Source organism: Eublepharis macularius, chromosome 7, assembly GCF_028583425.1.
Source record: "Eublepharis macularius isolate TG4126 chromosome 7, MPM_Emac_v1.0, whole genome shotgun sequence".
NCBI classification, from domain to species: domain Eukaryota; kingdom Metazoa; phylum Chordata; class Lepidosauria; order Squamata; family Eublepharidae; genus Eublepharis; species Eublepharis macularius.
The window spans coordinates 46,826,924-46,840,640 of NC_072796.1; the positions used below are offsets into that span (position 1 = coordinate 46,826,924).

At 55.6% G+C, this 13,717-nt stretch overlaps 1 protein-coding gene across 2 annotated transcripts in view; it reads left to right on the forward strand.

Moving 5' to 3' along the window:
* Positions 1-13,717, forward strand: part of CDKAL1 (CDK5 regulatory subunit associated protein 1 like 1) — a 480,236-nt gene that overhangs the window by 211,422 nt on the left and 255,097 nt on the right. The window lies entirely within an intron of this gene.

Genomic DNA, 13,717 nt, shown 5'->3' on the forward strand with positions numbered 1-13,717 from the left:
ATCAGATAAAAACCAGCGGAGCCTTGTGTTATTAGTAGTTATATGACTGGGGATCATGTCAAGTAATGGGGTGATGAATCTGAGACGAACCTCCCTATAAAATGGACACTCTCCAGAGAGCCAGGCGTACATGTTCGGGCTTATCCCTGGGACTTTCACCCCCAGAGGCTATTCCATCTTATTGCTATTCTTTAAAGATTCCAGCTCAACGCAGAGCCTTCACATTGGCTAGACTTAACTCCTTCCCCTCTAAAGTGCTTTCTGGTCGTTTCTCTGGACTCCCTTATTCTGAACGAGTTTGTGACTGTGGACAAGGAAAGTTAGAGACCTTGGATCATATAATAGTTTTTTGCCCTAAGTGGAGTAAGGAAAGAGAGAGATTTATTATTCCTATTATGTTAAAAGAAAAGCTTCCCTTCCTTCCTTGGGCAATCTCAGTGCTACTGTCTGATAACTTTCCTGACAATCAAACCTCTGCTATAGTGGCTTCCTTTTTAGCCACGGTGATAAAGAAACAAAATCTTCATGAGCTTAGATAGTTTAAAGTGATAATGACGAGTTATGTCTGTGTGAATTGGGTTTGTTCAAGTGTACAGTTCATATTTTGTTGGTGTTTGTATGGCTTATGGCTTCGGCCGGAAAAGCAATAAACAATAAACAATAATAAAATGGACAACTAAATACGTATGCTCAACGGACTTGACCTCACGTAGGGGGCATGAGCAGAATCTTTCTAGGCAGAGGTTTTTGTTGTACCTGCCTTCGATAACTGCAGATGGTAGAGCAGAGCACCTACCTAGAGTAAGTGCCCTTCTAAAACTCTGTGCTTTCACGGAGGCCAAGTATGCTACCAGCTCAGACGTACCTTTGACATTTAAAAGCACCCCAAGTTTTGCTGCCTTGGAGATGTCAAGATTGGCATTCAATATCCTCAGTTCTTTGTTTAATTAACCCTTTTGCTTGTTCAGCTCCATATGTTAAGAGAACCTGAGGGGTTCTACTAATATGGCTATAAAAAGCTGTGAACCAGCTGGATTGGAAGTTGTCTTGAAGGATCAGAGGAAACACATCTTGTGGGTTAAAATGGCCTTTCAGCCACATATAAATAGATTGAATACAAACCCGGGCTTCAAACCTAAGACAACCAGACTCCAGTCGTATCCAGGCATTAGATACATAGTTTGGGACTTGCAGAGCAACTCTCAGAAATTTAAACTGAACTCTTCCTTGCAGGGCGAAGCATGGGGAGGGCGGTCCTACAAACGTACCATATAGCAGCTGCACCAGTAATTTAGCCTTATATAACTTTAGGGCTTCAGGAACGAAATGTCAGCCTTGTGTTCAAAAAATTTCAATATGGCATTTGCCTATCTTTCCCTTTGATTGACAGCATAATGACTGTTTAACTCTAGAGCCATTGGCCTGCATAACTATGCCCAGATATTTAAAACTATCAACTTGTTCAATCTGACGGCCGTTAACTGCCCAATTCCTAGATTTCACTCTGCTCCCAAAAGCTACAATTTTCGTTTTCTCACACTTAATTGTCAGTTGCTCGGTTTCACAAAATGTGGCAAACTTCCTGAGGGTTCTCCTTAAGCCAACTGGGGTTCTGGATAGAAGCACGGCATCATCTGCTTACAGAAGTATAGATATGTGCTGGTATGCAAGTTTGGGAGGATGAAGATCGGCGCTATCAAGCCAGCTTGCTAGGTTGTTGATGTAAAAAATAAACAGGACAGGAGCTAACAAGCATCCTTGCCTGACGCCTCTGGAGGTTTTAAAGCGGTCAGTGAGACGACCAAATCTACTGCATCTGACGCTTTAAAAAGTATGGTCACGCAGAGCCCATAATTAAAAACAAAAGTCTTTTGTCTATATTCGAAATTAAGAGCTTCATGTTTTAGCGTAATATTTGAACAATTCCTCAACATGTTTCCAAAACAGAGTTGCAAAGAAGACCAGCAAATTTCTCTGCAGGTGGGTTCATTAAGCATTCACCTGTGGAAATTATGCATCTGCCTCAGTGGCAGAACTGAAGTGATGTAGCATTTGAGGCTTGTAATTCTAAATATTATACTTTCCGAAATATAGTTAAAACCAAAAATGAAGTAAGACCTGCCTGCTCTCATATGTGCATGAAATACCTTCATAGAGAATCCGATCTTGTATAATTCTTCAAAGATTAGGTGAGAGGCCGCTAAGGACAAGGCATTTTCTATTGTGGCACTTTGCCTATGGAATACTTGCTCCATATTTCTCCAGCTGACGCCAAATCTGTTGTTCTTTTGGTACTAGGTTTTAGTTGCCTGGGCTTTTTCAGTTGGTCACTATTTTATTAATTGTTCTTGAACTATTACGCTGTTATTTTTCTGGAGGTTTGCGGCAAATTAAGTTCTAACAGATCTTCTCTTTTGTTACTATTAATTGTTAGTAACTGTCTTATGCATTAAGAGGCCAATATTCAGTAACATGGAGCTATTATGTATGTCTATAAAATATGTTAAAAAGATTGGGTTTCAATGAGTGTCTTGCTCAAGGGGTTTAGAAATTGGTAGGATACTTGCCAATGAGTTGTCATCCTGAAATTTGATACATACATAGCCGAAAGCACCCTGATTACTAGGACAATATGAAAAGAAGGCATTTGTATGCCTTCCATTCAAACATGTGACTCAGTGAGTCTCCACTGCTCTAAGCCATCCAGACAGCTAAAACGTAGCATGCACATCTGCCACAATATTTTGGTTACTAGAATATTCTGAACACGTGATCCTCCCCCCATCTAATAGTACAAAATAACATTTCTTTCATAGTAGAGGCCAACATTTTACCAGTAAAATTCCAGGCTGCATGTGAGAATGCTGTACTTGAGTAGTTCTGTAGTTCTCTTCAAGCTGGAGTAGAGTGGAAGGGTAAAAGAAAGGAATATATGCCTGTCCAGTTCTATCAGAAATGTAGGTCTCTACTTGTAGAATACAAGCTAAATTTACTGATGCAATATGTAGAGACTACATGTGATATTGAGCTATGTAATTTGGTTTTGAGATCTGCTCATCTATCTAATTCTGCCTTCCACTATGCTATGCAGTGGAAAAAATAGAGGGAGTTAGTGTTCCAACTGCTTAATTAAGTTTCCACAACAATTCTTGTTGGAAAGCTCACAGGGAAATGACTTGGAATGGTTTGATAAATAAATTGTGAGTAGTCTGTCCTTACTTTGCAGTCTTGTGCATTTTAATGTATGGAATGGGTTCCCAGAGTTTACAAACGTTTTCTAAATAGCTGTGCATCCTGGCAGCAAATTAAAATTAATTCTGACTTCCAGTAAGTGAAACTAATGAGCCTAGCCTTGCTCCCTGCCCTTTTGGCAGGGTGAGGCAGAACATATCCTAGATTTTTAAGTACCATTAAAGGAATTAAGTTGTCAATTACCATAACCTCTACCAGTAAAGTACCAGGTCTCTGTGCTGATTATGAAAGCTGCACATTGGGACCAAACAGGAGGGAGGTTTTTAACCCCCAGATATGCAGGAAAATATCAGTTTTTAAGGAAATAAAACTTTGGACAACTAAAAGGTAAATAATAAAAGAATGTATATGCTAGCTAGAACATGCTGCTGGAGAACAGGAATTGGCAGCACATCATGGGCATAAAACAAATAGGGGTTGGGTAGCCATTAGCATCCCAACATGCAAAAACTGTTAAGATACACAAGACCAGATGTCACTCTCTTTGCGTACAGCTTCAGACAAGAGACTGTCTGTCTTGTTGTCATGCATTCTCCAGGCAGCATAGTCTACTAATGGCTTAGATCCAGACTATACAGTTCCATGAGTGCAAAGATTTACTCCTACAGCATGATTTTCTCGTTTCCCCCTCTTACAGCAGCCCCAAATGCTCCACAAAATTCTGTTTCTAGGAGAGAGGGGATCCTCTGGGACAGGATTTTATCTGGATTTTGATAAGTTTCCTCATGATGTTCTAATGCATAAACTGGAGCACTGTGAACTGGACTTTAGGATGGTTAGATGGACAGGGAAATGGCTGGATAACCACACCCAAAGAGGAAGTTGTCGATACCTCTGATTGGAGGGAGGTATCCAGTGGAGTGCCACAGGACTCAGTTCTGGGCCCAATGCTTTTATAAATGATCTGAGCAAGGGTGTAAATGGATTACATATTAAATTCAACAACATCTGAATGCACTGGGAAAGTGAGCAGATTTGATTAAGATGCTATTTAACAAGGGTAAGTGCCAGGTTCTGTACCAGAGTAGCAAAAATGCAAAACATAGACACTTCTGGGTAGCAGTGTGTGAGAACAAGATTTTGGAGTACGGGTGAATGGGAAGTTGAATATGAGCAGTCAGTGTGATTTAGCAGCAGAAAAGGCTAATGAATTCTTGGAGTGTATCAACAAAGGTATAAAATCAAAATCACAGGATGTCATTGTCCCACTATATACCATGTTTATCAGTTCCTACCCGGAGTATTGTGTACATTTCTGGAGGCTGCACTTCAAAAAGGATGTGAACAAATTGGAATGGGCACAGAGGAGAGCAACCAGTAAGATCATGGGCCTGGAGACCAAGCCCTAAGAGGAAAGACTGAGGGATTTGGAAATGTTCAGTTTGGAGAAGAGGAGGTTGAGGAGAGACATGATTGCTCTCTTTAAGTACTGAAAAAGCTGTCACTCCCACCACTATGCTGGAGGAAATGTGGTTAAGTCGGTACTTACACCCACTGCTGGTGGCAATGCCCATTAATAAGTAAATACTGGGAAGAGGTACTGCAACAAGTTCTTTTAATAACTAACAGCGCAATCCTATGGCCGGCCCCAACGCCGACGCGGCTTCACTGGTGGTGTGGCGGTGGCGCCGGGCCGGATCCTGTGCCAGCAAAGTGTGGCCGCAGCGGCGCCCGCAGCGGCACAGAGATGCAATTTTGGAGAACCAGAAAGTGTTGTGGGCGGGTCTGATGCACGGCCGCCGCCAGGCGCAGCCAAAGGGCGCTGTTCCTGACAAGCGTCAGGGGGAGGGGCCAGGAAAGGCGCAGCCTATGGGCAGCACGCGATCCCGGCCAGGCCCCAGAGCAGCAGGCAAACCGCGCCCATGCCGGCAGACTGCCTCGGCTCGTGTGTCGGGCGGGGCTCGCAGTCGGGAAGGAGAGGGGTGGGCGTAGTCTGAGAAGCCTTTCCCCCGTTTGCCTAATGTAGCACCAAGTCCGTGGCGGCCGCATCCAGAGAGGTTGGCATGGGACTGGCAGGCGCCCTGCCATGAGGAATCCAGGGCAGCAGCCAGTCTCTGGCAGCAGGGGACAGCCCCCAAGTGGCGCCGAAGGGGAGGGCTGGCCTGAGGCCGCCACCAAGAGGCAGACACAGCGGGCCTGCCCCCTCGTCCCCATCCCAAGGCAAAGAACACAGACACCCATTGCACAGAAATCAGCCTTTATTATTATATCATCCCACCTCCCCCAGCAGACGTGAGGAAGGGGAGGCGTGTAGGAGAGCCGTCTGTGCAGCAAAACACCCCACCCCACCCCCAAGGGGGCAGCGGCAGTCACCGGCGAGGCCGGCAGCCGGACCCCCTTGGCCGTCCACGGGCCCGGCCTCTCGCACGCAACTGGGCCCGAGGGAGGGGTGCCTCTGGGGCGGGTGGAGCTGCTGCAGCGGGTGGGGCCGGAGGGTCGAGGATGGCGACGAGCCGCCCGAGCAGGGCTTCGGCACGGACTTGAGAGGCACGGACCCCTTCCCCCACTTCCAGTACCGCAGCCATGAACTCCCGGCCGCGGTTGTTCGCCTCCTCCCATGCAGCGTGCACCTCTAGCCGCTCCCTCTCGATCGCCGCCCACATTGCGGCTAGTGTCGGGGGAAGCCACTGGGCAGGGCGGGGGCCGCGAGCCCGTGCGCCTGGAAGGATCCCCTCCATGGGCCCCTCCCCCTCAGAGGCGGAGCCAGGTCCTTCCCGCACACGGCCCATGGCACCCGGGGGCGGGGGGGCTGGAGGGGATGGTGCTGCAGGCTGGGACAGCTCCTCGAGCGGCTCTGTCGATGAGGTGTCCTGAACCGGCGGAGTCCCAGGGCCACCTTCACCCTCCACCGACACAGGGAAGCCGAGCGACTGCAGGAGAGCCGCTCCGGCAGCAGAGGTCCTCCGGGAGGGTGGCAGCTCGCGCAGCTGGGCAATCACCTCCCCGCCTATCTCCAGGCGCATGGTCCCTGCTGGAGCGAGACATGGGTGGGAAGAGGCCCCAGGGAGGGAAGAGCAGCGGCCCAACATGGGCTGCCACAGGCCACCGAGCCGGGCCAAGCACACCCATTCCAACTGCGGCCGCAGCCCCTCGTCTTGAGACCGGTCGGCGCCATGAGTGGCCTTGGATGTGTGGCCGAGGCCGGCGGCCGAGCCGGTCCCTGGCCCCACCAGCAGCAGGGCCACAGATACATACCGTGCTCCGGATCCATGCCCCCCGACGGGCCTGGTTGAGGCTCCTCGTCGCTGGCAGCAGGGGCTTGCTGTGGCGGTGGAAGGGCTGCCGGTTCCTGGGCCCCGCTCTCTGCCAGGGGGGGCACAGACTCCGCTGCCTCTGCCTCCGCCTGGCTTGGGTCTGGACCCTCAGGGGCCGTGCCTACTCACGGGAGAGGCCCTGTCACACATGTGCCACGATCCATACGTCCCCCCCCTCGCCTCCCTGAATCCACAAATACTAACCGGGCAGGACCTCAACGCCCAGGCCGCCCACCACCGCCTCCGGGATGACCGCTCGCATGACCGCCTCTGGGCCTGGGAGCCCCTCGTCAAGGGCCCGCTCATAAGGAACCCCCTGAGACATGAGGAGGCGCACTCGTTTGCGCGCGGGCCCGAAAGAATCATTCCAGCGCTTCATTGCCGAGTGAGCAGTGCGGGGCGCGTTGCCCACAGCCGAGACCCTGTCAGCTGCCATCTGCCAGAATGCCCGTCGTCGAGACCGGGACGAGGCGCCCCTGTGCGTGCTCAGGGCGACCTCCGCATTCTCCACCACGAGCCCAAAATGCAGCACTCTCTCGGCCTCTGTCCAGTTTGCCTGGCGCTGGCTTCCGCCGCCACTAGTGCTCTCAGAAGACATGGGGGTAGTGCCCGCTGGAATGTCCGGTCCCCGAGATAAGTGGTGGGAACCAGCCACCTAGTCATGTGCTCACCCATCCCCTCGGCAAGATGGAGGAGGGCACAGGGGGTGCAGGACCGGGAAGGGTGGCTGGGATGGCCCATGCAGCGGACAGAGGACCTGCTCCTGAGCACCACTTGCAACGGGCCGCTGAGACCGGTAGGCCTGCTGCTTCCAGGTGTGTGTGGGGGGGTTCAGGGTGCTGGAACTCAACCTGCGTTCCTTCCAGGCAGGACCTTGATCATCCCCGCCTGGTGCCCGCCACTGCCGCCGCGGCTCCCAGCCATCCGGACCAGCCACCTCCTGCCAGCCATGTTTGTCCAAGCGGCCCTCAGGCGGCGGCGCCTCAGACGCCGCCGCCGGTTCCAGGCCAGGGTGCCATCCCTGCTCCTGGGCGATATGACTTGCCTGGACCGCTTCCGCCTGGACAGGGCAGCCATACAGGCTCTGTGCGAGGAGCTCGCGCCCGCCCTTCAGGGGCAAGCTGCGGCTCCCCGGGGCATCCCCGTCCTCCAGAGGGTCCTGCTGTCCCTCCGCTACCTTGCGACCGGCTCCTTCCAGGGAGTCATGGCTGAGGCCTTGAAGGTCTCCCAGTCATCCGCCAGCCGCTGCCTGCATGCCTTCCTGGACGCCCTAGTTGGTCGGATCCACGAGCACATCCACTTTCCCACCTCGGAGGCAGAGTTGGCACCCATCCGGGCTGGCTTCTCCTCCTTTGCAGGCTTCCCCAATGTGATTGGAGCAGTCGACTGCACGCATGTGGCCATATGCGCTCCCAGAGAGGAGCCGCAGGTCTACAGGAATCGGCACCGGTTCTACAGTATCAACGTCCAGGCAGCCTGTGACCACCAGGGGATCTTCACGGACCTCGTTGCCAAGTTCCCGGGAAGCGTCCACAACGCACAGATCTTCACCACCTCCGGCCTGAACAGGCTCCTGTCATCATGGCCTGAGGGGAGAGGCTGGCTCCTAGGTCAGGAGTTGGTGGGGGAGCTGTGAGGGGATGGGGATGGGAAGGGAGATCCTAACTCCGCCTCCCCTTGCAGGTGACCGTGGCTATCCATTGCTGCCTTACCTCCTGACGCCATACCCTGCGGATGAGCCCGCCGACAGAGCCAACTACAACCAGGCCCACCGGCGCACGAGGATGGTGATCGAACGTGCTTTCGGTCAGCTGAAAATGTGCTTCAGATGCCTCCATCACACAGGCGGCCGCCTGGCCATGCAGCCGTTCACCGTCGCCAAGCTCGTGGCTGCCTGTGTCATGCTGCACAATATTGCCGTGCGCCAGCAGCTCCCCTTGCCAGCCACAGAGGGCCCAGGCAAGGACCCCTGGCTGCCGCCCGCCGGTCGCCTTTCTCCTGACGCCCCTGCAGAGCCCCAGGAGCATGACCGAGCTGTGCGAGACAGGGTCGCGGAGCACCTGTGGCATGCTGCGCGCTGAGGGCCATGCCTGGCCATGGGGGGCTCGGCCGGCCAAACACTCGCCCTTTACGCCCCTATGGTGTCCCAGGCGGCCCCTCCGCGTCCCCGCTCCCTCAACCCCTGCATGTAGAGAGCATGGGAAAGCCGCCCCGGCCAGCAGCCACCGCCCCCCATGGACGGGCTGCACGGGAAAAGCGGTTAATGAACTTGGCTTTATTCCCAATTGATTCCAGGGCCGCATCAGGCGCCCAGAGAGCAGCTTGCCAACCCAGAACCCCGGCCTCAGCAGCCAGGAGGGTGAGGGCTAGGTAGCGCGTCGGAGCAGGGGGAGGCCAGCGGCCCCGCCACGGCATCCCCGTTACAGAGCCGGGGCCCGGCTGGGGTCCAAGATGCCTGTGCCTGGGATGGCATATCGGCAGCTGCCCGGCCGTCTGCGGGGACGGGCTCCAGCTTCAGCCGCTTCCTGCCAGGCCCCTCCACTGGGTCACCCTCTGGGTCTTCAGCGGGTGGCGGGTAGCGGGGTGGAGACCAGGCGGTGAAGCCCCTCCCAAGTTCCTCCTCATCTGGCGAGGGGCTCCGGGCGGGCGCCGCTGTGGGGGCAAGAGGTGGGGGATGGGAGCGTCAGGGCCCCTGTGGGCTCTGGGGTTGTTGTCACAGCCGCAGGCCGCCCCACCCCACATGCCCGTGCCCCTCCTGTTGGCGAGACTCACATGGTGCCGCTGCCCGCGCCTGCTGGAATGCCCCGTGAACCCGGTCCATGGCAGCCATCCACCTGTCATTGATGGTCCCTGCAGAGGGGGGAGAGAGGGAGGGGGGGCACCCGTTGGTGGCAGCCCGGCATCTGCTGCAAGCACCTGCAACCTGCGCCTCGACGGAAGTGGCTGGGACGCCTCCGGGCCCTTACGGCCTGCCCTCTGTGGCAGCGGAGGAGGCTCCCTGGATGGCGCCGAGGACCCTGACTTACTGCGCGCGGGGCCCGCAGCCACCTCCTCTTCCAGGAGATCATGCTCCACCTCGCACAGCGCCGTGTCTAGCCACGCTCGTATGAGGTGGGCCTCCTCCGCACGGCCAGGGAAGAGCTCCTCCAGGTAAACTGGCCGCGCAGTCATCGCACCCTCATCTGCCAGGAGGTCATTCCCGGCTGCCTTGGCAATGAGCTGGGCCCCGAGCCTGGCCGCCCACTGCTCCCGCCACCCGTCACCCTCCATGCAGCCGGGACCGCTGTGGGTATAGTGTTTCTGTGCTGCCCACCGAACTACACCGCCCGCCGGCATGACCTTGGAGGGTCTGAGATGTAACAATTCCCTATCTTCTGTCTGGCAGCTGCATAGTTCATGGATAGGTTCAGCACAGCCCCCCCCGTCTCAGACCTGTGGGTTGGAGGGGAGGGGGGGCCGTGGTGGTTGGCTTCCTATGGCCCCAGGGCCCTCTTCCCTTGCGGGGATGCTGTGCTGCTCAAGTGCATCCTTGCGGGACGTGAACCCTTGGGCCTGGCTGTACGTTGCGCCGTGGGACTGGGAATAAAGCTCATCTACACATGGACCCGTGTCTGCCTGCGATACTTTGGTGAACTGCCAGCCATATCCTGCCCTGGCACCATGAGCGCATGACCAGGCCCGCGGTGACAGCGCATCCCTTCCAAGGGGGGGGGGCTTAGGATGCATAATAGGATGCTAATTAGGATGCTAGCATTAGGATGCTAATGCTATGCTAGGGGTTGCTAGGGGTTATTAGGAAAGGGATTGAAAACAAATCAGCCGGTATCATAATGCCTCTGTATAAATCGATGGTGAGGCCTCATTTGGAGTACTGTGTACAGTTCTGGTCGCCACACCTTAAAAAAGATATCATAGCACTGGAAAAAGTACAGAGAAGGGCAACTAAAATGATTAAAGGGTTGGAACACTTTCCCTATGAGGAAAGATTGAGGCGCTTGGGGCTCTTTAGCCTGGAGAAAAGACGACTGAGGGGAGACATGATAGAGGTTTACAAGATAATGCACGGGTTAGAGAAGGTAGAGAAAGATGTGTTTTTCTCCCTTTCTCACAATACAAGAACTCGTGGGCACTCTATGAAATTATTGAGCAGTCGGGTTAGAACAGATAGAAGAAAATACTACTTTACACAAAGGGTGATAAACACATGGAATTCGTTGCCACAGGAGGTGGTGGCAGCTACAAGCATTGCCAGCTTCAAGAGGGGACTGGACAAATATATGGAGCAGAGGTCCATCAGTGGCTATTAGCCACAGGAGATAGATGGTATTCTCTTTGTGGGGAGGTGGTGCTCTGTTGTCTTGGTGCTGGAAGGAAGGCAGTGGGAGGGCATCTGGTGTCCTGGCCTCACTGACAGTCCTTTAGATGGCACTGGATTTCTAGCCACTGTGTGTGACAGAATGTTGGACTGGATGGGCCACTGGCCTGATCCAACATGGCTTTGCTTATGTTCTTATGCACAAGGACTGGCCAGGGGCCGCTCTGGCATGTCTTCCATATTGCCCTAATGCACCTGCCCTGCCTGGCATGCCACCCTGAGCTGGGGCAGTCACGCAACCTGCCATCGGGGGGCCCTCCCGGGCCTGGGGTGGCCACCCAGCCTGCATGGCCCGGCCGGGGAAGGGGCACGCTGTGGCAGCCAGCCGGGAGGCCTCGGGCTCCCGCATTTTAGCCACTTTGCGCAGCTGATGCACTCTTCCACTGCCCCTGTGGGCGGGGCCAGCGGCCTTCCCTTCAGGATTGGCGGGGCTGGCAGCCTTGGAGTGGTTCCCCCCCCGGCAGGGCAACGCGAGTGGCCACAATTGCTGAACGCAGGAGACGGTGCCGAGCCAGGGCGGAGCCACGCGCAGCCTCGGACACACCCCACCCCTCCCAACAACCATGGCCTGTTGGCGTGGGAGGCTGGCAACTGCTCCACGGGATTGGATGCGAGGCAGGACGCCCTGGGGTGGAAGGTGTTGGAATGACCAATGGGGCTGCTGCAGACGCCCGAGGGGCTGGACCCACTCTGGGAGGCGGCCGCTCATGGGACTGTGTTGCTGGGGCTGCGGCTGCGATGGGGGCGACCCTCCCCAGGCGCGCGAGACCTCCTGCCCGGGATATGGCATCCGCCTGCCACCACCCTGGATTCTCCATTGGTGGGGGCTAGGGTTCCCGCGAGTGGACCGTTTCCCCTGCCATCTCCCGCCCCCTTGCAGCGGCAGCTCGCACCACCCTCTCCCTTGCTTATCGGGTGCCAGCTACTCTCCCCACCGGGGATTGATCCCCCTCCCCGCTCACATGCCCCGCCCCAACCCTCTACCTGGCCATAGATGCAGAGGGGTTAGCCGTGTTAGCCTGTGGTAGCGAATTCAAAAAGGGTCCCGTAGCACCTTTAAAACTATCCAATTTTATTGTGGCATAGGCTTCTGAGAATCAAGTTCTCTTCGGCAGATGGGTGGTACAGACACTGGTCAAATACAGAGGAGGAGGGGGGAGGAGGAGGGAGGGAGGGGGCGGGGAGGCAAGACGGGGTGTGTCGGATACATTTGTGGCAATGTGCAGGTGGGGAGATGTGACGGGAGTGTTGGGGGAGGGGCGGAGGACGAAGTCAGACTCGCAGACACAGAAAACAGTTGTTGTACATCTCGTTTTATTGCACTGGAAAGAGCGGGCTTGCGTTTAGGCTGGCGAGGGAGCCGGAGCATTCCACACAGCCCTCCTTCCCGCTCGGAGGGGCGGGGCTGGGATGCAGGCCGCGGCGCGACGGTGCTTCCTGGGCTGCAGCCAACCGTCCGTCAGAGATGTTTGGGGAGGGCGGGGCGCGGGGGAGCAGCCATGCCCTGGATGTGCCTGTGGGGGAAAAAGACACGTGTGGGCTTTGCCTCGTTCCACTGGCAAGGCAAGCCCCACACTCCGCCATCCGGGGGAGGGGGGTTGCACATGGTCGAGGGCAGCAGCTGATGCCTGACAGTCTGGCGAGGATGCACTCAGCCTTGGGAAGCCTTTACCTTTATGGGAGGGAATGAGCTGGTCACAACAAACACCTGGCCACATGTGGTTTTCGAGGCGCCTGCCTCTGAGGCAGCCAGGGGCGGCCATGGTTGCCCCCCACCCCTGCTGGGCCTCACCCAAAGCGGCAAGTGAGCGGGTGGGTTCAGGTGAATGGGCGGTTTGCACTAATCTGCGGAATGCCCCCCCACCTCCTCCTTACCTGTCAGCGCTCCGTCGGTCATCACCAGGTGGGAGCGCCAGAGTCAGGGCACCTGCAAGGAAACGGGAGAGCATGCGGTTAATTTGCAAAGTGTCATTCCCTTCTGCCACGGAAGGGTTAGTTTGTTTGTGCTTAGTTAGAAGCAACTAGCATGCATCAGTTAGCTGTGGAGTCATTCTTTCTATCACGGTAGAAAGAGAGTTAGGCAGACATTTGCACCTCTTCCCCTTTATGCGAAGTTCCCCCAGTTTTTCGCAAAGTCCCCCGAGTGCATTCTGCGCCTGCCAATGTGAATGCCCTCAGCCCGTTTCGGTTTTCAAAGGGGCAATGCCACTCAGCAGACGGGCAGAGCCTCCGGCCGAGTGCTCACTTACCTGGGGGTTTGGGCGGCGCTGGCCGGATGTTTTGTAGGGCGCGGTCGCAGGTGATTGGGTGCAGAGAGGGGGGCTCGTCCACGCCGGGCGCGCACGCTGATTGGTCCCCGGGATAGTTCTCATCCTATGCTCCTTCGGGCCATAGGGGCGGGGCGGGGCGCTCAGAGAGGGGGCTGATTTTTCGCCGTTCCATGGACGCCTATGGGCTACGCCTTCTTTTTCCGTGGCGTAGCTTTTTTGCGCCGCTGTGGGCTTTCCCGCTTCTGGAGGAGCTTAGGGAGCGGACTAACTCCGACCCCGCCTTGCTCCTCGCCCCCCCCCCTGCGTCGGCGTAGGGCTCTACGCCACTTCTGCGCCGCCGCCCGGGCGCCTGTGGCTTGCACCGATGCTGGCCCGCCGGCGGGCCAGCGCCGCGTCCCAGCGCGGGCGGAAGGCCACTTACGCGGGCGTACGGGCTAGATGCGCCCTCGCAAGCCTTAGTTCGGTTCCTGTTCACTTTCCGTGCCCTTCTTAGGATTGGGCTGTAAATGTAAGATTCCATTTTCTCTGCAGTTAATTTTTTTAGATCTATGGCAAACTATTAAAAT